General features: G+C 37.8%; 1 non-coding gene across 1 annotated transcript; it reads left to right on the forward strand.

The window, feature by feature from the left end:
* The first annotated feature begins 12,157 nt into the window (after positions 1 to 12,157).
* On the forward strand, positions 12,158 to 12,318 carry LOC127802934 (U1 spliceosomal RNA). The gene has a single exon (XR_008023384.1). It is a non-coding gene; the product is annotated as a U1 spliceosomal RNA (small nuclear RNA).
* The last annotated feature ends 14,857 nt before the right edge of the window (positions 12,319 to 27,175 follow it).

Here is a 27,175-nt window from a genome sequence, read left to right on the forward strand (position 1 = left end):
CTGTTCACCCTTATAGGAAGTCACATCCAATGCAATGCTCGTGTCCAGCTAACTCGGGTATGAAAATAACCTAGTATACTCGTGGCCAAACACAGAAGTCACATGGAACCCCCAAATACATAATCCCCAAGCCCCTACATGCATTTGAAATGACAAAATACTAGAAACTACAACAACCACATGCACTATACCCTCGGCCACAACAACACTCTAACGAGAACCTACCCACAAAATCCTAGCTTCATTCCAACAACAAACGGAAGGGAAATTGAGCCCTTCAAAGCTCCCAAGAAAAGACCCACCAACTGGGCAAGGATCTAACCAAAATGGAGGTAACTAAAAATTGTCAAGCTTATTTGAACACCTCAACTACAACCTCCAGTAGTTTCCACACAACAGTAAGGAAATAAACTAAACAAGACAGTAGCAAAATCTCTCACAAGCTAAACAAGGATACTATAAAAGTAAGAAGGGGTAGATGCTTACCTGAGAGGAAGAAAACCACCCTAGAAGCTGTCTGGCTTTCTTCCTCTGCTTTCTTTTTCTTCTTCCTACTCTTGGTCGAACACTACAAATATCTCTTTTCTCTCAACATTCCCTCTGTTTATATAAGCAAGAGACAAAGAAGCGTGGGTTTAGACGAGTGGCAAAATTGGACGAAAAGCCATCCACCACCACCTGAAAATCAGGGTTTGGGTCGAGAAAGTGGCTTGGAAAGTCATTATCAGAAAAGTTTATCCAAATACACTAGGGGCTATTTGCATGTGGGAGAGCATATTAGGATATGGAAGGACATATCTAAATTCAAGAAAGAAAAACCAAGAAAGATATTCAAATACAAAAACCTCCTATCCGAATACAAGACACAACCATAGCTTAGGGGTATCCAAATACCATGCTAACATATCCAAATATCACAAGCCACATTTGAATCTCCCAATCCCCATATCCGAATACCTCATACCCTATTTGGATATCTATGCTCCATAGTCAAATACAATAAGCCTAAAACAAGCATGCATTCGGATATCATGATTTAGCCCTTAAATCCAAAACACAAACACCCACATGCTCTTGCTCATGATTAGCATAATCCTCTAACTAAATCTTGACCTCAAAATTAGGTCATTACAACCAGCTTCTTGTTGTTATTGCCGTCATTTTTGGGCTCCACGGGCCAATCGCTCCTTCTTAGCCACTCTTGCTTGTGCTATGGCTTGAAAATATTCCATTTCTACAAACGCAAAAACAAAGCACCATTAGTACTCGTATATGAGGAAAGATAAAGTTGCAAATAGAAAAATAAAAACAAATGCCTAAAAAGAGGGAAGATAAGCACCCTCGAGGTCCACTTCCTCTTCTTCCCCTTCTTCTACTTTTTATTCTTTTTCTTCTCCTTCTTCCTCTTCCTCTTCTTAAGGGACAACTCCCTCAGGTGCCAATTATCTCAAAGGCCCGTGAAAGTTCTTGTAGAAGTGTGCACACAAGAGGGGGTGAATTGGGTGTTTTCAAAAAAAAAAAAATCTTATTTTGAAAATTATGTATAAAATCAGTTTATAAATGTTTTCATTCCCATTTTCATTTCTTTTTATAAATGTAACTCAACAGCTTTCTAATTTGACTAGTAATAGTCAAGTTAGTTTACAAATACGTATATGAAAAGGTTAAGCATTTTTCACAACTTATGTAAACATATTTTTCATTTTATTTTTGTGAGAAACCAATTAGAGACATCATTAAATGTATGAAAGATAGCTCAACTAGTCAAAACTATCCTCATTAATTGCTCTGTGTAACTGCTAGTAACAAATATGTTTTTTAATTTCTTCATGCAAATACTCAAGTGAAAAATAAGGATAGTCGATTTGATTAGTATATACTCAAGTGAATTTTAAGAGATAGTTGATTGAGCATAAGCTTCACTTGACTGAACAGCTCATTTAGTTGATTACTATTTTGAATACAGAGACACTCTCTATTCAAGCAAATTCACTTAACTAAGCTAGACATATACTCGATTGTTTAATAACACTACTCGAATACAAAACAATACACAATCGATTAACATATCGTGCTTATGAAGATACTCGATTGACCATTCATGGTACTTGATTGAGTTGAGTTATTACTCAAGTATTACATACCTGATAGTCGATTTGAAAGATGGGATACAAAGACATTTTCTTTGTTCTACATAAAGTATTCGACTATGGTACAAGCCTACTTGACTAAGAAATAGGACTCGATAGAGCATAAACCTTAGTCAGTTACTATCAAAGTACAAAGACTTGACATATTGCAACCTATTTAATACTCGATTGCTACGTCTTCTCAATCAATTGAAGATTCAAGCACAAAGGCTTGATATTTTAGCGTGCTTTCTCACTCAATTGGAGAATATGTTTATTCAATTAATATCTTAATTAATCAAAAGCATCTTAATCACTCAATTTAAGGTTTACAAAGAGATATTTGAGTGCAACGTGCATATACTTGATTTTTCCTTATGATATTTATGACATACTCAATTGCAATAGGTCCAAAAATTTGTCAACTCGATTGCTAACGTATGGATACTTGAGTGATGGTTTGAAAGTTGGTTTAAAGCTAACTTTTGCATTACATTCACTTGATTACTAGAAAAATTTACTTGAGGAGGATACATATATATGCGATTTAATATGGGGCTTCACTCGAATATTGATTTGATATTAAAGTTTTGCTCTATTATTTTATCATTAACATCATCATCGAAACATATCAAAGCATTAACTCAACAACCTGCCTTCTACTACTACTACTACAAGCTAGTTGCCATCTCTCAAACAATCATCAATGAGAAGATCGAAAAGGAGAATTGACCATCCTCTGAACAATTGATCCGCGATAGCCTATTTCACCCCCCTCACTAACCTAGTGTCAAGCATCCTAGTTGCACCTCTCCTCACCGCCTTGATGCACTAAAACCAAGGGGCTTGCTAGGTTAGCGGTAATCTCACCACTATTCACTAAGATTCGAAGTGGTCCATTTTTGGAAGGGACTTGGTGAATAATGGATCATTACTTCAAGACTTATGCAATCCCACAAATCTTTTTTACCCCTTTATAGCTCTCAAGCGGAAGAAACAACTAAACAACTTAGTGGTCTAGTCTATTCCTCGTTCTTTGCAAAGGACGAAGAAGCTAACCAACTGAGCCCACCCACTAGGATACAGTTGGGTTGGTACTAACTTGCATTCCTGAAGGAACTGCATCTCAAATGGGTGGAAGGGGAACCTTAAGCCCATCCTTAGGTTATCTTCATGAATGGCAACACCTCTCCCTTTGACTTGTGAAGTACTCTTCTTTTTGGTCTACTTCCTTGACAACCACGAGTAAGGTATATTGAAAGCTTTTCTTAGTCTCTCCACATCACCAATGCAAATGATGGAGGGTTAGCTTTTCGAAGTTGACGTTTCCTTCCTATCCCTAGACGTATGGACCAACTTAATTCTTACCATAGTGAGATTACCTTAATGGGAATCGAGACTCAAAGTTGTTAGGATGATATGGCTTCTTTGGGAAGAAATGGGGACTCGCAGAGGGACCCTCTCTATGTTGGTTGTTGAGCCAACTTACTCCATTCAACCTAATATTAGTTTTGATGGTTAACAAAAACACATTTTTGTATTAAAAATATTATTTGATGCCCCTAAATCTTATCTAATTAATTTATAAGTTTTATGTATACGCTAAATTTAGTTTCTCAAATTATAGTTGTGTTATAAAGGTTGTATAGTGCAACGTCCGAGCCCAACCTCAGCCCCCTCCTTAGGCCCAATCTCGACCCCCTTCTCGGGTCCAATCTTGGTCCTCTCCTTAGACCCAATCTTGGTCCTCCCTCTAGACCCAGTCTCGGCCCAGCACCAGTCTTCCACGACATCATCGCAATCCCCATTGGATATCCGCACAGCCGCCCCATATCCCATCCTCATTAATAGCGGATCCCATCCACAATAATGAGGGTCCTGTCGCCATAATGCTACCACCTAGGAACCTTCATCGATGCCGAATAGTCAGTCCCATCACCTACAAATGCACGACACATGCATGCAAGAGGACGTCTCCTCCTCCTATTTCAGCCAGCTCTTCTCAGAGCCAAGGTATATTCTGATCTCTGACCTACTGATACGTTGCTTTCTCCTTACCCTCTCACTCACTAGAGCGTCAGAGTGCTTGCAGGTGCTAGCCGCCCCTCAGACGGATTCGTCACCGGAGCCCGCACCCCACCGTTGCTACCCCTGGCCTCTGACTGTCCTCTCTTAGTCAGGAAGTAACATCTGGCATCCACCATGGGGCCTGGTAAAACTTACCTATCCCATAACTTCACTAGAGCCTTTCAAGCCAACCCCCCCATTACCATTCCATGGCACCAACTGGAAACTCCTCTGCTCGAAAATCAAGTGATAGCCATACCCACATCGATCCACCCCTAGCTGATCGGATAACCGAAGCCATCGACACCATTTCTGGAGGTTTTGCCAACGGAGCACCAAACTCGGCACGAGAGTAATGCTCCTACACAGTTATATCAATAGACGATGATGGGAAGAAACCAGGATGAATGGCCTGACACCCTGCGATCTGCTTCATAAACAAAGACTTCAAGGAAGTTGATCCGCACCCCGACGATCCCGTGGTAATCTCGGTTGTCACCATAGGCTTTTTGGTAAAAAAAGGTCCTGGTGGACCAAGGTAGCTCGACCGACCTATTATACCTACTAACCTTGAGAAGGATGGGTACCCTCGAAAGAAAGCTAGAGCCATTTCACAGAAACCTGATCGGCTTCTCAAGAGAACAGGTAGGCATCAAGGGTTACATTGACCTGTCGACCTTGCTCAGGACAGCTCTGTTAGTTAAAACCATCACTATCTGGTACCTGGTCGTGGATTGTCAGGCACCATACAACTTGCTCCTCGGCTGACTGTCCCTTAATGCTTTGGAAGCAATAGTATCCACCCCCCATCTGATCATGAAATTCTCGGTATCAAACACCAAGGTTGGGGTCGTCTATGCCGATCAAAAGGAGGCCCGATAGTGTTACCTTGACAATCTCAAAACTTAGATCCCCAAGTCTAGCAAAGGCAAAAAGAGAAGTAAAGCCCCCAGTGGCAACCAAGTAACAGATGTTGACACCCAAGGCCCACAACACCATGTACATATGGTCGAGCTAGATCCACAGAACGAACTCTCGAACAGGCGCCCCCAACCCATAGAAGAGCTCCACCCCATAAAATTGGGTCCTCGGCCCGAACAGATTGTTCGCATTAAATCTATGTTACTAAGTGAGCTGAAAGAAAGGCTCATCAGCCTACTTCGACAGAATGCCAACCTCTTTTCTTGGACCCCTGCTGACATGCCCAGGATAGATCCACTTATCATCCGCCATAGGTTAGTGCTAGATCCAGAGGCCAGACCCGTCGCCCAGAGAAAAAGAGGACTGGGAGAAGAAAGATGACGTGCAGCCACTGAAGAAATGACCAAGCTCCTAAAAGCCAGATTCATCAAAGAGGTTCCATACACCAAGTGGCTCGCTAACGTAGTCATGGTAAAAAAATCCTCAGGAAAGTGGAGAATGTGTGTCAACTTCACCAACTTAAACAGAGCGTGTCCAAAGGATTCACTCCCACTGCCCAACATCGACCGACTTCTAGATGCAGCCTCCGGGTACAAGTACCTAAGTTTTATGGATGCTTACTCTAGTTATAATCAGATCCGGATGCACCCTGAAGACGAAGAAAAACAACATTTATCACGGAGAATGCCAACTTCTATTACTGGGTCATGCCATTCGAACAAAAAAATGCAGGTGCAACATATCAATGACTGATGAACAAAGTATTCGCCAAACAGATTGGCTGGAACATCGAAGTCTATGTGGACGACATGGTGGCAAAATCTTTAGAAAAACAGGACCATTGCTCAGACCTAAGTGAGATCTTTGATTGCCTCTGGCATCACAACATTAGGCTTAACCCTGACAAATGGGCCTTAGGGGTGCAAGCTGGTAAGTTCTTAGGATTCATGCGAACCAACCGAGGAAATGATGCCAACCCTGATAAATGCAAAGCCATCCTTGCAATGCACAGCCTTACCAACCTAAAGGAGGTCTAGCAGCTAACATGACTAATAATTGCTTTATCCCGCTTCCTCCCAAAATCGGTCGACCGAGAGAAACCATTCTTCCAATGCTTGAAGAAGTCAGTCGAGTTCCAGTGGACGGAAGAGTGCAAAACCACCTTTTAGGAGTTAAAAGCCTTCCTAGCAACCCCCCCTATCCTTTCAAAACCAGAGCCTGGAGAAGAACTTTCACTCTACCTCTCTGTCACCACTAGCACGCTCAGCACAGTACTGGTCAGGGAAGAAGGCAAGATGCAGTGCCCAGTATACTTCATCAGCAAAACCTTTTAGGGAGCCAAATTACGCTACTAGAAGATCGAGAAGCTAGCATTAGCATTGGTCACGGTACCCCAAAAACTAAGACTGTACTTCCAAATCCATCTGATCACGGTCTAGACTGATCAACCGATCCGAAAAATACTCCAGAAGCCAGAGATCTCAGGAAAAATGATTGCATGGTCAGTCGAGCTCTTCGAGTTCGGCATACAATACCAACCACGAAAACACATCAAATCCCAAGTACTCTCCGATTTATGTGCTGAACTTTCTCCTCCTAATCAAAACCCAGAGCCCAACGCTTGGATGTTGTTCGTTAATGGAGCCTCTAACATAAAGGGAAACAGGGCTGGGATCATCCTAGAATGGCCCAGCGGGCTGATACTCAAACAATTGCTTCGCTCTAAGTTCAAGGAAACTAACAACCAAACAGAATATGAGGCCCTTATAGCCGGGTTAAACTTAGCAGAGGGAATTGGAGCATCCCAACTAGTCGCTAAGAGCGATTCTCAATTGGTAACAAACCAGGTCAAGGGCGAATTTAAGATGAAAGAGCCACAGCTTGGCCAGTACCTCCACAAGGTCAGTGCCCTGGCCGAATGTAACGCCCCACTCCCACTTACGGGTGTTACTCGTGAACAATTACCCGAATTGTCCACCTGCCCGGTCTGTGATGAAGGGCGGACTATGTTTCAAGAAGAAACGCCCTAGGTGAGAACTAGGCTCGTCCTTCCCTTCCCTTAAACCCCAGGATTTTCTAGCAGGATTGGGCTTTAAACCTCACCGCGTTTGGTTAAAAGAAATCTCGCGAAGACGCCCAATCATTATTTCCTCATTTGAATTTAATTCTTTTCTGACTAAGAATTTTACTGGGCTCCAAATATCACCATTTAAACTAATCCATTGATGGATCACCAATTTTGGAGGAAAAACTCATCATTTTCAAATTTCCAAAATTTCGGCATTTTCTCAAAAAATGCCCGAAAATCCCTTTATTTTGAAAATTCCTCCGGGGCCCAAATTCAATTAAGAAATGCCCCTAAATTCCCCAATTTTTCCATTTTTTTTAAAAAAATTTGGCCGGCAGGGCCCCGCGGTGCGCCAGCCGCGCGGCTCGCGCGCCCCAGCTGGGCCGCACGCCCACGCAGGGCCTTGCGCCCGCGCGCGCGCGCTTCCACGCCTGGCAGCCCCCTGCTACCTTCTGCAGCTGCCCCCAACTGCCTACCACACTTCCTTTCTTTTTTTTTTTTTTTCTTGGGCATTTAAATCCCAAATTTTCCAGAAATTTAAAATAAATAAATACCTCACTTTCCTTCAAATTTGCCTTTATTTCTCCAACAAAAATCTTTTTTATTTTGCATCTTGGTTGCTTCTCACAACACACCTAACAATGCAACTTACATCACACCTTAGGCTTCAACAAGCCATAAACCAAGATCCCACTTTCTAAATGAAACATACATTCCAAAGTATAAAATACACACATGCTCTTGGGCTTTAACAAGCCATTATCAAACAAATGAAATTACATCTTATAAATTAAATATAACAAGTTAGGCTCTCCTAAGCCATGCAATACACTTGATTCATCATTTTCACTCTTCCACATGCCAATTCACCTTTGTCTTGATTCTTCCCATGCTTCCACAACCTACATGTGAGGGTAAAAACCTCATGAGCTATTAAGCTCAATAAGGGTGCATTATGCAATAAGTATGAACATAAACATAAATCATGTAATGGCAAGTGCATGCAAATGTAGTTAGGTCTTCCATGCTCTCACAACCTCTCAAGGTTTGAAGCCTTAACCTACCCCTTTCCACCATGTATCTTAACAATCCCTATGGCCATAGCTATTATGTACTTGAGGAGCATGCTTAATACAACATGAAAAGTTTATAAACATACTTACAACCATGCAAGGCCACCATCCCATGGGACCATCCCTTACCTTTTTCCATTCTTTGAAGTTTCCACATGCTTTAACTTCAAGGCCTTCATTGCTTTCAACCTTTGCTCTTTCTCAAGAAACCCTTTAAAAAAATAAGGTAGCTAAGCCACCATACAAGAAAGATAAAAGGATTTCTCTTTATTACTATAAGGTAGAAACCTTACCTTTGCATTCTTCATTTCCTTCTTCCTTTCTTCTCCATTCTTTCCTTTCTTCCTCTAAGCATTTGGCCAAAAAGCTTAGCCTTCTTCTCTACCTCCCTTTATATAGCCAAAATTCCCCTTTAATTCACTTATTTTATTTCCATGGCAAGAATAAATCTTAGCCCTTGGATTTAATGTGAGTTGGAAGAACCCATCCTAGCCATCCAAATAAAGCACAATCCATGTGCTCTTGTCTTCTTTAATCTCCACCATTAGATTTCTTTTACCTTTGAAGACTAGATCTCAACCATTCAAATCCCTTTACATGTGGCAATCCATGCCACTTCTCTTGAATCATCTCAACCATTAGATTTTCAAGACTTAATCTCCTCCCTTGGATCAAGTCTTCCATGCCAAAATAGCTATTTTTCTCATTTATTTTTAAGGGGACTAATTTCATGCCATCACTTGAAAGACCACTTGAGAGACATAATTCATTTCCATAATGAATTAATTAAATGCCACCATTTTCCAACCGTTAATGCATGACTATTTTCTTTTCCTTTTGCATTTTCTTTTTTTTTAGCAACATTATCATTGCCTTCATTAAATGCTAGAATGACTAATATCATTTCTTTTACATTTATTTAACTCTTCTTTTAACTTGGACCACCACTTGCCAAGTGTCACTCCATGACACCATTCTTGACTTCAAAGCTTTAATCTCATCCATCCATGTGGCATCCCCACATTTATTCACCAAATTTAGGGAAAATTAATTATTTTCTCACATAATTCAATATTCACCATTTTCCCTATTTCCATAATTAAATTCCTTTATGGAATTAAATTCCAAATTCCAAAATACCCTTTTGAATTTATTAATCCCTTATCTCCACATAATTACAAAATTGGGATTTAATTCACCTACTCACCTAATTTCACATAGGAATTATTTTTAATTTATCAAAATACCCTTTATTGGATTTCACTATCCAAATTACCAAAATACCCCTCTCATAGGGCACCCTCAATCTCAAGGATCCAACACCTTCTCATGGGTATTTTTGGAATTTTCTCACTTTCTTTCTCATTCTTTTAACACCGGTAACACCGGGTGTTACACCGAATCCTTCGACTATTTCTAAATTGAATATATCCCCCGGGAACAAAACACAGGAGCAGATATGTTTTCAAAACTCGCCAGCACCAAAAAGCCCGGAAATAATCAATCAGTCATACAAGAGGCCCTAGACTTACCCACCGCTGATCTTCCAAACATACAAATAGTAAAAGTGGCGCTAGAATTCTGGGGAACCCCTCACCGCTCCAGGAGGTGATCCTTCCCCTCACCGCACCCAAAGATGAATCTGTAGAGAACTTCGACCCGATCCAGGCAACATCCTCGTTTACCCAATCATACGGGCGAGCAGAACTCAAAGTAGAGATAGCCATTTACGAGCAAACTAGTTGGTCAGGTGGAGCAATCGGTCGTCGAAGTAAGAATCCTAAGATAGAGGACGGGCTCAAGAGCGAAAGTAAGGGATGTACACATACGGGAGCAACGCATATAAATAGGCATCGGACGAGGCACCTAACAGACAGCCAATGGCCAACGAAAACCCGTGGTGTGTACTGCAATAAGCACCTTGATGGACTTGCCCCACCTAGGGCGGTGGACTCTTTCATGCCTACAGGAAATGCCTCGCACCCACGGGAAGACGCCTCGATTCCTGAAACCCATGGAGCCCTACGCAATCAAAGAAGGCCAACAAAACAAAAACCCAAAGTCGAGACGCCCCCTCGAAGGAACAACAGCTCGGCCCCATCCCACGAACCAAAATTATTGGCATGAGGTAACTAGTCACGACATCAAACCGTAAGGACAAAACAAGATAAGTGCAAATAGAAAGGCAGGAAGAAACATCAATAGGGAAAGAAACACGATTTGTTATTAACTAAGAAGCACTCGGCAAAATTACAAAGCTGACGCCAAAAACCTATGCTACCATACAAAATCACGGCTCGATTCGACCTTCCTTAGGAAGGCCAAAACCCGAAAGATCTAGCTCTAGGAAAGCAGCTCTAACATTGGACAGGGCCACTTCATACCCTTTCTTTCTCGACTCTTCCGCTTCCATCTTCTCCTTTGCTATCTCGGACTGAGCAACAACCACCTCGACCCTCGCTCTCATCCCTGTCGCTTTCACCTTAGATTTGGCTAGCGCCACCTCTGCCTCCAACTTCTTCAGCTTCGCGTCGGCCGCATCCAGCTGAAATTGAAGAACCCCAACTGTACGACCGACCTCATAAACCTGCTTCTATCCTTCAACAGTAGCCACCTCCACAGCCTTCTGAACCTCTCCACTGATTGACTCCCGAGCCTGACTCAATTCCTCTTCGTGATTCACCTCCGCCTCGAAAAAATGAGCCACCAACCCCGCCTCAAGCAGGCGACAATCCACGACTAGCTGGAGCTCCTGGTGCTCAACCCGATGAAATGCAACCGGCGAGCCAGTAGTAAAGTAGTAAACATCATCAAGTTCAAGTTGATCACAGTTCTCATGTCTTCATCCTTTTCTTTCTTACCTGTACCCCATTGTATAGCTAAGAAAGAAGAAAAAATACCATCCGTAGCATTCAGTCAATCAAAAGAGAATTTGGCTTCCATTCTCACTAATAGCTTTTGTCTTGATCCTTTTGAAATGTTAAACATTTACTTTGATGGAAAGATCCTGATTATGGAAATTTTTTTTTCAAAATTTAATCTAGGTATTGAGTAAAGACTTTACGTGTTATTTAAGGTAAGACCTAGCCAGTTCACAATTGGTCTCATTTTTAAAGAAATGTGATAACATGATCAATAAGTGACTCCCTGGAACATAAAACGAGAACCCTCAAAAAACAAATAGAATATAACAATTACCCACGCTGTTTTTTTGTTTCTCTTTTAGGAATTCTCGTATTTCTTAATCTCAGTGTTCTGTTCAAATGAAAATTCTTCTTCAATGGTACTCTGCGTGATTACTCTATTGCCTGTGTGACATACTCTGTTATGTAAAGTATGCTATTCAACTTGCAGGCATTGCACATCAACATTTGAAATGCAAAAGAAGAGGATTATTGTATCAAAGCACAGATTTACAAGACAACATTCCCTGAATAGCAGTAGTCCAGAACACCTATAGAACCAGGCAGATAAAATAGACAATTTTTTTACTTGAGTGCCTGAAGGTACAAACTTTCAACCAAACACAAGATGCAGCAGATACAGCTACGTTCTTAAGGACAAATTATGAAAGAGAAGTATATATACCCTTGAAAACACAGCAAAGCAACGAATTTTGAAATCGAACCTCCTCTGACTCGACTCGGCACCGCAACTCAGCGGTGATCTTTGGCTTTCATCTCCTACTGGTTGGTGGCGCTTTACCTCCGCATATAAACAATTTGACGATATAAGCATGGAGGAATTCAGAAGGGTCCGTTCTACTACAATTGAAGGGCCATGGATGGAAGAATTCACGGACAGGGAGAGAGTTTGTTGAGGTCGTCCCACATCGGTATGGTAGGGAGCTTGGGTGGGACGGAACATGTATATAAACCGAGGAAACCCATAGGAGCAACATACTTACCTGGACGGGGTCGATGGGCGATCAAGAAGGTCCATGGCCTAGGTTGACGACCTCCATTGCACTGAGGAGGGGCGTCCGCCTAAGGTCGGCCCAAGTGGTCGAGCCTACGTCATAATTTGTGGTAGTGGGGTCCTGCGTTCGCGCGGCCCCCGCCTATTTCACAGTCGTAACAATTTCGTTAAAGCTCGCAGGATTTAGAAGATGAAGGAGCAAAATTTTGTGCTGCGGATGCGACCATTGAAAGTCTCTTTGCGTCTACGTATTAGTGTTATTATGTGGGAATATAGGGAGACGCTGTTGCAGGGTGGGAAGATAGGTAGACTCACCGTCCTTAGTACAAGCAGACGAAATCTGCGAGATGAAATACAAACGTGGAGAATAATTCTCTTTTTCCTCATCTTTTTCCTTCTCTTTTCATTAATTGCAATTTTCAATGCATTAAATGAAGTTATCAAAGCATTAAATACTCTCATGATAGAAAAGATGAAAAACTATCCACATTTCCAAAAACTTGGTTGAACAAAACTGGTAACTATTTCTAAGGACTAGTCAATAGTTTTCTCAAAGACATTTGATCGATTGATTGCCTTGAAAAACCAAATCGACAGCTTAGTGTTGCCCACTAAAACTTCTGTTTAATTTCATTTAAACCCATTATTAACTCTTAACAACACTTTCATTAACTCTTAATGGAATAAAGATCCCATTAACTCTTAATGGCACTTTGGCCCTTTGTTAACTCTTAACAATGTTTAAGCTCATTAACTCTTAATGATGGCTATGAACACAATGCCACCTCAACATCACTAATTCAATACTTTGCTTTTAGGTGTGTGACTTTTTAGGTTCATCGCCAAATAACAATCAAGAAATATCAAACCTCTTTGATGTAGATCAAACTCTTTGATCTATTTTAAAAATCTCTCCATCTTCTCAAAATACTATGAAAATGTCTTTAGTGATATCTAACAATATACCAAGATGATCTTGTAAGACAATGAAGTCATAGTCCATGTGAGCCTATTTCTATTGATAATTACTATGTAATACAATCATTCCATTAATTAACTAACATCTTGATTGAGGGAGAGCCATGGACTAATTAAGCTCACTGAACTCGATAACTATGCTAAGATCTAATTTGGTGTGATCAAAATGGCATATCAAAAGCTTATTTCCCATCATTCATACCTTAGCTAGGGGTTTCACCAATCAACCACCAACAAACGATTGCATAAGATGTTCGCCTCACACCGAAGGTTAATAGATCCTATCTAGTAATCATCTGTTTCCATACATCAATAGAAAAGAAACCACACAATGAACATTTCCATCTCACAATTGGATGGTTCAGCTTACTAGCAAATTCCCAACACCAACATACAAGACAACTATGTCACCTCAAGTCTGAGGATCGATTACACAATTGCAACCAATAACAGATCATTAATTCTTTTAACCATGTGATCTATTATTCACGTTATGTTCAACAAATAATCAACCAACAACGACCCATATGCTTACAATCTTCATCTCACACTAATCAAAGGTAATAAACCATGTGCTAGTCCATTATCAATTAATCAATATAACAATTTGAGAAATTGAAGGACTAAGAACACTTTAAGGAGTCTTATATTAAAGAAGCTTTTCACAATATTCTTAATAACTTAAGAATGAGTCATTTAACAAGAAATCTAGGGATTCATTCGCATAAAACTGGAGAGGTCTGAATGAAGATATGACCATTTTATTTAAAAGAACAAATCATAATGCTTTATAAATACTGGCTGCACTCTCACCCTACAATTAAAACACAAAACAAAACACAATAAAAATTTTAGATTTTTTTCTTTATTTAGGCGAGAGGTTTATACTCGTCAGTGTACGAGTGCAGTTGTAGTCCAAATTTAAATTTATACTTTCTGGATGAGTGCAGGTCGTCCACTGAGAGATTTATTTATGGCAAAAGAAAAAGAATGTCACACACACGCACACACATTTAGATGGATTGATAACATGATTTTTTTTATGGTTTTTTTTTAGATTACAAATACTAGAAAATAAAGCAAGGCAGAAGTTGAAATAAATACTGAACGTGAGAATATGAAATTGGATAGTACTTAAGTTAAGACAATTTCAGTGCCAACCCGTTGATTCCCAAATTTTAACAGATAAGATTAGTAACATTAATTTAATTTCAGATATGAGGGTTTGTTATTAAATGCAATTAGAGATTATGATAGTTCTAGTTTAAGTAATCCCCATACATGATATGTGAGATTCTAATTTAAGCAACTACCATAAATTCAATTACAATTAATATAAAAGACAACTAAATTAATCATCCGAGTTTGGGTATGATAGCATTTCCAGTTCTAGTAATTCTCATGCGTGACATAAAAGCTTTAAGTTAGGCTTACGCTCCAATCCAAACCTAGTGATTTCTCAATAATTAAGACACACTCATACTGAAATTTAAATTAATGTTACTCATTTAAAGCGCAGCTTTCTTTGGGAATCATTGGCGTTGGACACTGTCCTTGCCTTAACCCAGGATTAGATTTAGCTACTCATTTCCATTTAAAAGTTAATTGACATGAATTTAAACGACGTAATTTAAATAACAGAATTTAAATGACAAGAATTAAAATAGTAGAAACTAACCGGCCATTTAAGCGATGGATAATTAAAAGACAAGAATTAAAATTACAGAAATTTAAAGGCATAAACTAACTGGCCATTTAGGCGGTGAATAATAAAGTAACCATAAATGACATAAGAATTTAAAAAAAGAAAGAAAGAAGTAAGATCACAAGAGAAAATATTAAAGAAAATGAGATAGAACAAAAGCAATTCTCAAAGAGAGAATTTTAAGGAAATAACTAAACTTTGATTCAAGAATAATAATCACACTTACAAATGCAATCAAATGAGCTATTTATAGGCCACAAGATGCAATACAAACCACACAATTTCAATTATTCAACTAGATATAATTATATCTAATGGGCACTCACACACTTAAAGTTAAATGAATTTTAGCTATAATACACACCTAATATTAAATAGATTTTAGCTAAAATACATACATAATAAAGAACTCATAAAGTTAAATGGATTTTAGCTATAATACACACTTAATAGTTAAATGAATTTTAGCTAAAAAACACACCTAATAAAGCACTCACATTAAAAAATAAAAATAGATTTCTATAAATTGATTTTTTATCTTCAATAGGATTAAAAATAATTCTTGGGCTTTCTCCAAATAATATCTTCCATGGGTTACTCAAATTGGGCCTTAATTCTTCATGGGCTTGAATTCTTCATGGGATTGGATTTCTTCATGGGTTTGATTTCTTCATGGGCTTGATTTCTTCATGCCTAAAAAAAAATAATTTAATGTTATTAATAAATTATATATTATATATATGTATTACACATGGCACATATATATATTAGATTATATTATATATATATATACATATATATATATATTACATGCAAGCATATAATGATGTATATGTATTTTATATATTATTATTATTATTATTAAATTTTACTTTAAAATTTCATTTCATTCATTTTTCAATTTAAACTTGCATATAACCATAAAATATATATTAATATCTAATTTAAACAATTTTTAAGATCAAAAGAAGGGTATAATTATAACAAAATTTTTACAAAATTAACCACTAATCATACCCCCCAACTTAAACATTGCTAGTCCCTTAGCAATCAGATTATACACCTGCCAAACTTTATTCACAATAACTGTATGAATGTAAAAATTTCAAATTTGAAACCAAAATGCATAAAATCGAATAAGTAATTTAGCATTCTAAATCATATTTTTGGTTAAAGGTCATACAATCTTAGGAATGAAAATTAGGATAACCAACACACAGACTTACTCCCTCGAAGTTTTGACTTCAAATCTCACTATGAATTTTCTCTCCAATAAAAAGGATTCCTCAGGTGTACACACAAGGAGGTGCACCGTTATAAGAGTAAATGCAGAACAAGTTCAAAACTCGGTGCCATCCCAAATACAAGGAACTTATTTTCATGAAAGAACAAGGAAATTGACATAACTTCATGATTGGAATAATGCTCTAGATGAGTAACTTCTGAATTTAAACATGATTCCCTACTCCAAACTCGAATTCTGAGATCACATGATTTATAGCATCAAAAGGGACCAGACTGGGTTGTAATGGGGCTATAAGATTAATACGGGTTGTCAAAGAAAAGGTAGAGTGTGCAAAGGATGTGTCGGGATTTTTTTTTTTTTAGCATTTATTTTGAAACAGTTATGCTGAATAGTTAAGAGAATTTGCCCCCATTTTTTTTACTTTTTTTTTCTTCTTTTTTTTCTCTTTTTTTTTTCTTTATCTCTTTAAATATGAAAATAGATAAACAGACTAATTCCCAAAATCACACCAGGTTGGATAAAATTCATATGGTTATGGGTTAAACGAGGGTAACGAAAGAAATTGTACTACAAATGGCTCAAATGGGATAGCAAGTGATGTTAATGTAAAGAAAGAAAAAAAAAAGTTAGTAGGCCCAAAATGAAAGAAATTAATCCCTCTATCATGCTTCTACAAAACGATGTTACTCAGTTATCTAATTCAGAGTTTGAAACCAGTCAAACTTATCCGCTATCATACTAGACATTCAAAGTAAATTGATGTTTTGAAGCCATTGAAAAGATAAGATAAACAATAAAGCATATTTAGAGTAAGTGTTATTTCACTTAGAATTAACGGTTATTAGGCTCAAACACTCACTTGGGTAATAGTCTCCACTTCCGTTGAGGGATCATACAGTGTACTAATCAGCTAATTACTGTTACCTTTGACTTTATGACCGATAACTAATTTTTAAATTTTGAATCCCCGATGAATGCAAATTACTTATTCTAATGCATATACGTTTTCAAATAAGAAATCAATGCATTCCTGTTTCGTATTGCAAACTTAACCGGCTATAAGTGCATAACTTCAAAACTTTAGGAATAGCATTATTTAAAACACAATTTTTTTTTTTAATAAGAGCAGATAAAGATAATCAATTCACACAAGACTACAAACTAGCAATAGCAAACTCACAGTTAAATATGAACCAGATAATTCATAACTAAACCTTACACCCCTCAACTTGAATTGCAGTAATAAATTAGGGTTGTTAGGAATACCTGTAACTCCACAAGTCCATTTTGCTGTGAACTGCTAAAACTTAAACAACAAATGAGCACACCATATATATATATATATTTATTTTTTCATACAAAATAAAAATTGATGCAAGTCATAAGATAAAAAAAATGAGTCTCAAGAGTACAAAAAGTACTCCTTACTCAACCATTTTATCAAAGACTTTGCCCAACAACATTCCACAGTTTTTTTTTTTTTTTAAGAATACAACCAAGAAAAATCCTACAAGTTGTACAATAACTAGATGTGTCTCAAGAGTACAAAAAGTACTCCTTACTCAGCCATCTTAATAAAGAGCATTTCTCACAGTGATAAATCTAAATTAATCGGACCCTTTTGGCGCTTGTTACTAATTGCCTTAGACCAGTCTATCCAAAGCTCATGAGGATCGTACTGTGGAACATAAGCATGTAATTTCTCTAGCAGCTTATCAATGGTGGATGCAGAAATGAGAATCTTTCTTGCTGAACGAGAAATGAACTGTTGGTTCACAGCCTGATCAAGAAAAGAAAGTAACCCATCGAAAAAATGGTTAACATTTAAAAGTCCAATGGGTTTGGTATGGAGATTACTCTTGGCCCAGGAGATTATACAAAAGATTTCTTCAAGTGTTCCAAAACCTCCTGGTAAAGCAATGAATGCATCTGACTGATAAATCTTACAAGCCATGCGCTCAGACATAGAAGTCATTTCTATAAGTTGACCGCGTGTAATCCCAGAAATATGTGGTTCAGCTAAAGGGATTGGCATTACACTTACCACAGATGAATTTCCAAGATGTACAGCTTGTGAAACATAACCATTCAATCCACGACTTCCCCCTCCATATACCAAATTAATTTTTTTCTCTCCTAATTTTTTACCAAGTTCGCTCGCTGCAAGTGCGTAACAAATATCGCTCCCAAGTTGAGAGCCACAAAATACACATATGGTATTGATTCGACGAACTAACTAGCCTTCCATGTTTGTTCCTTTTGTATGTCCTGAAAAGAAGTTTGGCGGTCAAAAGTAGCTATACAACAATTCAACAAGAAATAAATACAAACAAAAATCATGCGTATGTATAAGTAGTTGTGATTGTGGCTCACATCTTCCTCTGGTTTTACGTCCAGAAACGGCTTAAACACTTTCTATGAAGCGGGGATATGCTTCCCATCCAATTTTCTTATAGATTGGCAAACAGGGTCATTTTTAGTCAGATTCCCAAGACTATAGTGTTGGTGGTCACTTCTGAACTGGGTCCATAAAGCAAGAAGTTCTCTTTACACTATTCCACATGGATGCGTCTCAAGAGTCAATCGGATATCATCCAAAGACTCCTTACTCAGTCCATCATTTATGAAACTAATTTTATCTTCTCGATTTATGGACGTAAACCCCACAGATTTGCATCGTGTGTTACAAGTCCATCGAGCACATTTGTAACAACCATTCACTCTTTTCGCTCTTATTTTCTTCGCAAAACTACTCTTCCCTAAGCCTGAAAAATGCTTAAAACTAGGTGAAGTTTCACCAGCTAATCGAACTTTTGCTTCGATCAGCCAACGAATATCTTCAGGGATGTTATTACGCATCAACAGCCTAAGTCTTTCACACCTAACAGCATAAATTTTTTTCAAATCATTTTGTGAGAGAGATGGATAGTACTTGTGAATTTTTGAGAGATAAAGATCCATTTTTTTTTAAAAAAAAAAAAAACTATACTAAGAAGAAAGTAAAGAACTATAAACTTTACAAAAGGGATGAGAGTACTTGATCGGAGAATAACACAAAGGAGAGAAGATTGAGCTCAAGAAGGGTGACTTGCCTCATACAGATATGGAGTCTCTTATAGAGCAATGGTCATCACTATTCTACACTCGAGTCGAGGCATGCCATAATTGCACTATCAGGCTTGACGTCTCTTTTTTTCAACGCTTGGTGCCTCATTTTTCAACATTTGGCAGTGTGCCTTATCCTTTATAGGGCAATGTGATTGCACTGCCCAAGAAAAGATGGCTACCACCAGCATCAATTCTGTATCTCTCAATTCAAATTTATTTTATTTTATTTTATTATTTCTTTTATTGTTTATTTTTTTAATTTTTTTTATTCTTATTCTTATTATTATTAGTTTTTTTTTTTTGATTTTTTTGATTTTTTTTTTTTAATAAATGTTTTGTTTTAGGGGCCCAATAAAATCATACATACCACACAAGACAATATTATCGAGTCTAACAAAATTATTTGCACAATGGATCAATTTCAAACACCAATAAATCAATACCAATAAATCAAGTACACCTTACCCCCCAACTTAAATTGCGCATTGTCCTCAATCGGCAATAAAAAAATAGAAGATAGGCATACCTGGTGGTCTTCAATGCATGAACTCGTATGCAAAAAATTTTATTTAGACTGCACACAGAGAAATACTATTTGAATCAAAGTTAATTAAGTAATGCAGAAAATGAACAACTTATATATATACTTCTTTATTATTATTATTATTATTATTATTATTATTATTATTTTTATTTAATTTTTTTATTTTTTTTTAATTTTTCAGATCTAGAGACATCCATTTAACCTAAATGGAAAGGTGGTCTTTTAACGTTAGATTCTCAGACGACATGAAACTTCCCTTATTCATCAGATGATGGTGGATCTTTCAAATCCACAACTCCTTCATTCTCTTCAACACTACCCTAGTATGGTTTCAACCTATGACCATTGACTGTTAGAAGCTGTCCTGACTCCGGATTTTCTATCTCAAATGCCCCATATCTTGAGATGGACTTGATTACAAAGGGGCCGACCCATCGAGACTTCAATTTTCCTGGGAATAGATGCAATCGAGAATCATACAAGAGTACCTGTTGCCCTACCTGAAAGCTTTTTCGAATGATGTGCCGATCATGTAACTCTTTCATGCGAACCTTGGCCAATCGTGCATTTTCAAATGCTTCATTCCGAATTTCCTCAAGCTCATTCAATTGGAGCTTCCTAGATAAGCCTGCTTTAGTTAGACTCTTGTTGATTTTATGAATTGCCCAATATGCTTTATATTCAATTTCCACCGGCAGATGACAAGATTTACCGTATACTAGCATATAGGGAGACATTCCCAAAATTGTTTTGTAAGCTGTCCTGTATGCCCAAAGAGCGTCTACTAGTCTTAAGGACCAATCCTTATGATTAGTAGCAACAGTCTTTTCCAATATGCGCTTAATCTCCCTATTGGCTAGCTCGGCTTGACCATTGGTTTGGGGATGGTATGGTGTTGCAACCTTATGCAGTACACCATATTTCTTCATTAATCCTGCCACAACTTTATTACAAAAATGGGAACCCCCATCACTGATGATTGCTCGTGGCATCCCAAATCGACTGAATATGTTTTCTTTCAAAAATTTCACTACCGTCCTATGGTCATTTGTTCTGGCCGGGATTGCTTCTACCCATTTGGACAAATAGTCAACAGCAAGTAAGATGTATTCATGACCAAATAAATTGACAAATGGGCCCATAAAATTCATACCCCAACAGTCAAAAACTTCTAACACTTGGATCGGATGTAATGGCATCATGTTTCTCCTTGACAGACTTCCTAACCTTTGACATCGATCGCAATTTGAACAGAACTTGTACACATCCTTGAACAGTGTCGGCCAATAAAATCCACTCTGAAAAATTTTTGCAACTGTTTTCTTGACAGAAAAATGGCCTCCACATGCAAGAGTATGACAGAAATTAATGACACTTTGTTGCTCATGATCGGGTATGCATCTACGGATGATTTGGTCAGGACAATACTTGAAGAGGTAGGGCTCATCCCAAAAGAAGGTTCTGACTTTTCTGAAGAATTTATGCCTATCTTGCTTACTCCAATGGTCTGGGATCAGACCAGTTGCCAGGTAGTTCGCAATGTCGGCATACCAAGGGACAACAGATGATGCACGGATAACATTCACTTCAAACAGTTGCTCATCAGGAAAATTGTCATGAATTGGTTTATCAAATTGTGTGAGATCTTGACTTGGAATCCTTGATAAATGGTCAGCCACCACATTTTCTACTCCCTTCTTGTCTCTGATTTCAATGTTGAATTCTTGCAAGAGTAAGATCCATCGGAGGAGACGGGATTTTGCATCTTGCTTTGTGAATAAATACTTCAGAGCAGCGTGATCAGTGAAAATGATCACTAGTGACCCTACGAGGTAAGATCGGAACTTGTCTAGGGCAAAGACAACTGCTAGTAACTCTTTCTCTGTAGTGGTGTAATTCTTTTGTGCCTCATTAAGAGTTTTGCTAGCATAGTATATCACATGAGGTTTCTTATCCTTCCTCTGCCCTAACACAGCTCCTACCGCGTAATCACTAGCATCGCACATAAGTTCAAACAGGAGGGACCAATCAGGGGACTGAATGATAGGTGCTGAAATGAGTGCATCTTTCAATTTATCAAAAGCATTTTGACTGGCAGGACTCCATTCAAACGGAACATCTTGAGACAACAAATGGCACAAGGGTCTTGTTATGGTGCTAAAGGAAGCAATGAATCTCCTATAAAACCCTGCATGTCCTAAAAAACTTCTGATGTCTTTCACATTCCTAGGGGTGGGGAGTTTTTGAATTGTTTCAATTTTTGACCTGTCTACCTCCATCCCCCTAGATGAAACGATGTGCCCCAAGACTATGCCCTGTTTCACCATGAAGTGACATTTTTCCCAATTGAGTATCAAATTTGTTTCCTCACATCTTGCTAAAACCTTTTTCAGATTCTCCAAACAGGCCTCAAAGTTATTTTCATAAACAGAAAAGTCATCCATAAATACTTCAACAATCTGCTCAACCATTTCACTGAAAATGCTCATCATACACCTTTGAAAGGTGGCTGGAGCATTGCATAACCCAAATGGCATGCGCCTGTATGCAAATGTCCCAAATGGACATGTGAAAGTAGTCTTCTCTTGATCTTCTAGTGTAATTTCTATCTGATTGTACCCTGAGTACCCATCTAAGAAACAATAGTAGGCTTGGCCTGCTATTCTCTCCAGAACTTGATCCAAGAAAGGCAAAAGAAAATGATCTTTCCTTGTCACAGAATTGAGCTTTCTATAATCAATGCACATACGCCATCCTGTCTGGATGCGCGTGAGAATCAGTTCATTGTTCTCATTTTTTACAACAGTGACTCCAGACTTTTTGGGTACTACTTGTGTTGGACTTACCCACTTAGAATAAGAGATTGAGTAAATTATTCCAGCATCCAATAGCTTAAGCACTTCTTTTCTGACAACTTCTTTCATGTTGGGATTTAATCTCCTTTGCATTTGCCTAACTGGTTTTGCTCCTTCTTCCAAGAATATCTTATGAGTACAGATCAAAGGGCTAATACCTTGCAAATCTGAAATGGTCCATCCTAATGACTTCCTGTGTACTTTTAGAACTTCTATCAGTTGTTGCTCTTGCTGAGGTGTCAAACTTGAAGAGATCACCACTGGGAATGCTTCCCCTTCTCCTAGAAAGACATACTTCAAATCACTGGGCAATGGCTTTCTCTCAGGCATGGACTGATGGCTATCAAGAGCCATCAGCTTACTGTCCAAGTTCCTTAATGGCTCTAAACCAGGCATCCATGTAGGCTTCTCACTTTCTTTGCCTATGACTTCCACTTCTTTTATTTCTTCAAGATCTTGATTTCCTTCTTTGGGTCTTCTCATGAACTCTTCAAAATAGTCATTGGTCAGTGTTTGGATCAAGTCTACCTCCTCCACTTCACTCTCAGTGTCCTGATGTTTGGCTACCCTGAAGATATTCATTTCTACAGTCATGTTCCCAAAAGATAGCTTTAACACACCATTCCTATAGTTGATGATGGCATTTGATGTGGCAAGGAATGGTCGACCTAAGATGACTGGCACAGGAGGTTGAGGCCCCTGATGCGACTGGGTGTCCAAAACGATGAAGTCCACTGGAAAGTAGAACTTATCGATTTGTACCAGAACATCCTCCACAATTCCTCGTGGAACTTTGACTGATCGATCAGCCAGCTGAAGGGTCACTCTAGTGGGTTTAAGCTCACCTAATCCCAACTGTTGATACACACTGTATGGCAACAAATTGACATTAGCTCCTAAATCCAAGAGTGTCCGATCAACCTTTTGACTTCCTATGATGCATGTAATGGTTGGACAGCCTGGGTCTTTGTATTTGGGAGAAGTTTTCAATTGGAGAATGGCGCTGACTTGTTTAGTCAGGAATGCCTTTTCATGCACATTTGTTTTTCTTTTGACAGTGCACAGATCTTTCAAAAATTTTGCATATGAAGGTGTTTGTTTGATTGCATCCAACAGTGGGATGTTGATTCTTACTTGCTTAAACACTTCATATATATCTGCATTTTGTTGCTCTTTTTTCAAATGATTAAATCTTTGTGAAAAAGGTGGTTTGGGCCTGTATTGAATTTCTTTCTCATCTTCTTTTTGTTTTTCATTTTTCTCATTTTTTTCATTTTTCTCCACGGTAGATTCATGATCTTTTGGTTCTTTTTCTTCATCAACATGTTAGTTTATCCTAGGATCAGTTGGTTTCTCAATTATTCTTCCACTTCTTAGGGCAGTCACTACTTGCACTTGTTCATGAGTGTTGGTTTCACTATTTGAAGCTTCTACCTGGTTGGTTTGCCTAATTGGGTTAGGATTAGTTTGGGATGGAAACCTTCCGGGTTCTCTCACACTCAATGTTTGTGTTATCTTGGTCAACTGGCTCCTAATGTCTTCTATGGCTCTGTTTGTTTGGTCTTGATTTTTGACAAGCTGAGCAACCTGATTGTTGATACCTGTTTGACTTTGGATGAACTGGTGCAAAGGTATCTTCCAAAGATCTCCTATGAGGAGGTTGGTAAGTATTGGATGAAGAACCTTGATTTTGTTGGAATGTGTGTTGTTGTGTAAGGAAGGGAGGTTGAGAATGATTTCCAGAATCATTTCTCCAAGAAAAATTGGGGTGATTTCTATTATTGGGATGGTATGAATTGTAGTTCTGATTATTCCCATAATAGGCTCCACTCTGATTTTGATTTTGTCTCCCCTCAAAGTTGTGTGAATGATTGTTATTAGTCTGCCCATACAATACCTCCTTGAAAGCAGGTAGGGTAGGACATTCTTCAGTTGAATGATCTGTTGCATCACACACAGCACACTTTACTTCCACTTGATTAACAGATTGCACCTTTTTGGGTTGCATGTTTTCAACTTTCTTTGTTAAAGCAGTTAGTCTTGCATTTAAATAGTCACTCTCACTCAGTTGGTATCTCCCTCTAGGTTGTGGATTTTCTCTTGAATCAAGAGCAGATGTTGGACCAACTTCTCAGTTACTTGTATTCTCAGTCAATGTGTCAAAGAAGTGGAAAACTTCTTCTGGAGTCTTCTCATAGAATTCTCCATTGCACATTGTAGAAACTAGCATTTTCAATTGGGGAGTGAGTGAATCATGAAAGAAACTGACCACTCTCCATTGCTCAAAAGCATGGTGCGGACAAGTGTGAAGAAGGTCTTTAAACCTTTCCCACGCTTGAGCAAAATTCTCATTTGGTTTACAGGCAAAGTTCATGATTTGTCTTTGAAGAGTAGCAGTTCTGTTGGCAGGGAAGCATTTTTTTAAGAAAGTTGTTTGCATTTCTCTCCAAGTTCCTATAGATCTAGGTGGGAGAGTGCTTAACCATATTTTTGCCTTATCTTTTAGTGAGAATGGAAAGAGTTTTAATCTTATGACATCCTCATTTGCTGTATGGTCCATGCAAGTGCTACATACTTCCTCAAATTCTTTCATATGAGTATATGGATTTTCAGAATCCATGCCATGAAAAGTTGGCAACAATTAGATTGTGCCAGGTTTGAAGTTAAACCTATGATGGTTGATGGGAAGAATAATGCATGAGGGGGTTGTCTGCTTAAGAGGATGAAGATACTCCCTAAGGGGTCTGATCATACCCTGATCAATGGGATCAGGGTCACCATGGTCACTACCATGTGCAGACATGTTGTGTGAAAGTGGCATGTTCTCATTGTGTTGAGACATGAGTGATTGATATTTTATAGTTTTACCTGACCTAAGTATCATACACTATGCACAAATAAAAATAAAGTAAAAAGAAACAGAGTTACCGAATTTATCAGGAGATGCCTCTTCTTATATATTTTTTTCTTTTTGTTTTTGCCTCAATCTCCCCGACAACGGCGTCAAAATTTGGCTGCACTCTCACCCTGCAATTAAAACACAAAACAAAACACAATAAAAATTTTATATTTTTTTCTTTATTTAGGCGAGAGGTTTATACTCGTCATTGTACGAGTGCAGTTGTAGTCCAAATTTAAATTTATACTTTCTGGATGAGTCTAGGTCATCCACTAAGAGATTTATTTATGGCAACAGAAAAAGAATGTCACACACACGCACACGCATTTAGATGGATTGATAACATGATTTTTTTTATGGTTTTTTTTTAGATAACAAATACTAGAAAATAAAAGAAGACAGAAGTTGAAATAAATACTGAACGTGAGAATATGAAATTGGATAGTACTTGAGTTAAGACAATTTCAGTGTCAACCCGTTGATTCCCAAATTTTAACAGATAAGGTTAGTAACATTAATTTAATTTCAGATATGAGGGTTTGTTATTAAATGCAATTAGAGATTATGATAGTTCTAGTTTAAGTAATCCCCATACATGATATGTGATATTCTAATTTAAGCAACTACCATAAATCCAATTACAATTAATATACAAGACAACTAAATTAATCATCCGGGTTTGGGTATGATAGCGTTTCCAGTTCTAGTAACTCTCATGCATGACATGAAAGCTCTAAGTTAGGCTTACGCTCCAATCCAATCCTAGTGATTTCTCAATAATTAAGACACACTCATACTGAAATTTAAATTAATGTTACTCATTTAAAGCGCAACTTTCTTTGGGAATCATTGGCGTTGGACACTGTCCTTGCCTTAACCCAATATTAGATTTAGCTACTCATTTCCATTTAAAAGTTAATTGACATGAATTTAAATGACGTAATTTAAATAACAGAATTTAAATGACAAGAATTAAAATAGCAGAAACTAACCGGCCATTTAGGCGGTGGATAATAAAGTAACCATAAATGACATAAGAATTTAAAAGAAGAAAGAAAGATGTAAGATCACAAGAGAAAATACTAAAGAAAATGAGATAGAACAAAAGCAATTCTCAAAGAGAGAATTCTAAGGAAATAACTAAACTTTGATTCAAGAATAATAATCGCACTTACAAATGCAATCAAGTGAGCTATTTATAGGCCACAAGATGCAATACAAATCACATAATTTTAATTATTCAACTAGACATAATTATATCTAATGGGCACTCACACACTGAAAGTTAAATGGATTTTAGCTATAATACACACCTAATATTAAATGGATTTTAGTTAAAATACATACCTAATAAAGCACTCATAAAGTTAAATAGATTTTAGCTATAATACACACTTAATAGTTAAATAGATTTTAGCTAAAAAAACACACCTAATAAAGCACTCACATTAAAAAATAAAAATAGATTTCTATAAATTGATTTTTGATCTTCAATAGGATTAAAAATAATCCTTAGGTTTTCTCCAAATAATATCTTCCATGAGTTGTTCAAATTGGGCCTTAATTCTTCATGGGCTTGAATTCTTCATGGACTTTAATTTTTCATGGGCTTGGATTTCTTCATGGGTTTGATTTCTTCATGGGCTTGATTTCTTCATGCCTAA

Source organism: Diospyros lotus, chromosome 5 (assembly GCF_014633365.1).
Source record: "Diospyros lotus cultivar Yz01 chromosome 5, ASM1463336v1, whole genome shotgun sequence".
In the NCBI taxonomy this organism is placed as follows: Eukaryota; Viridiplantae; Streptophyta; class Magnoliopsida; order Ericales; family Ebenaceae; genus Diospyros; species Diospyros lotus.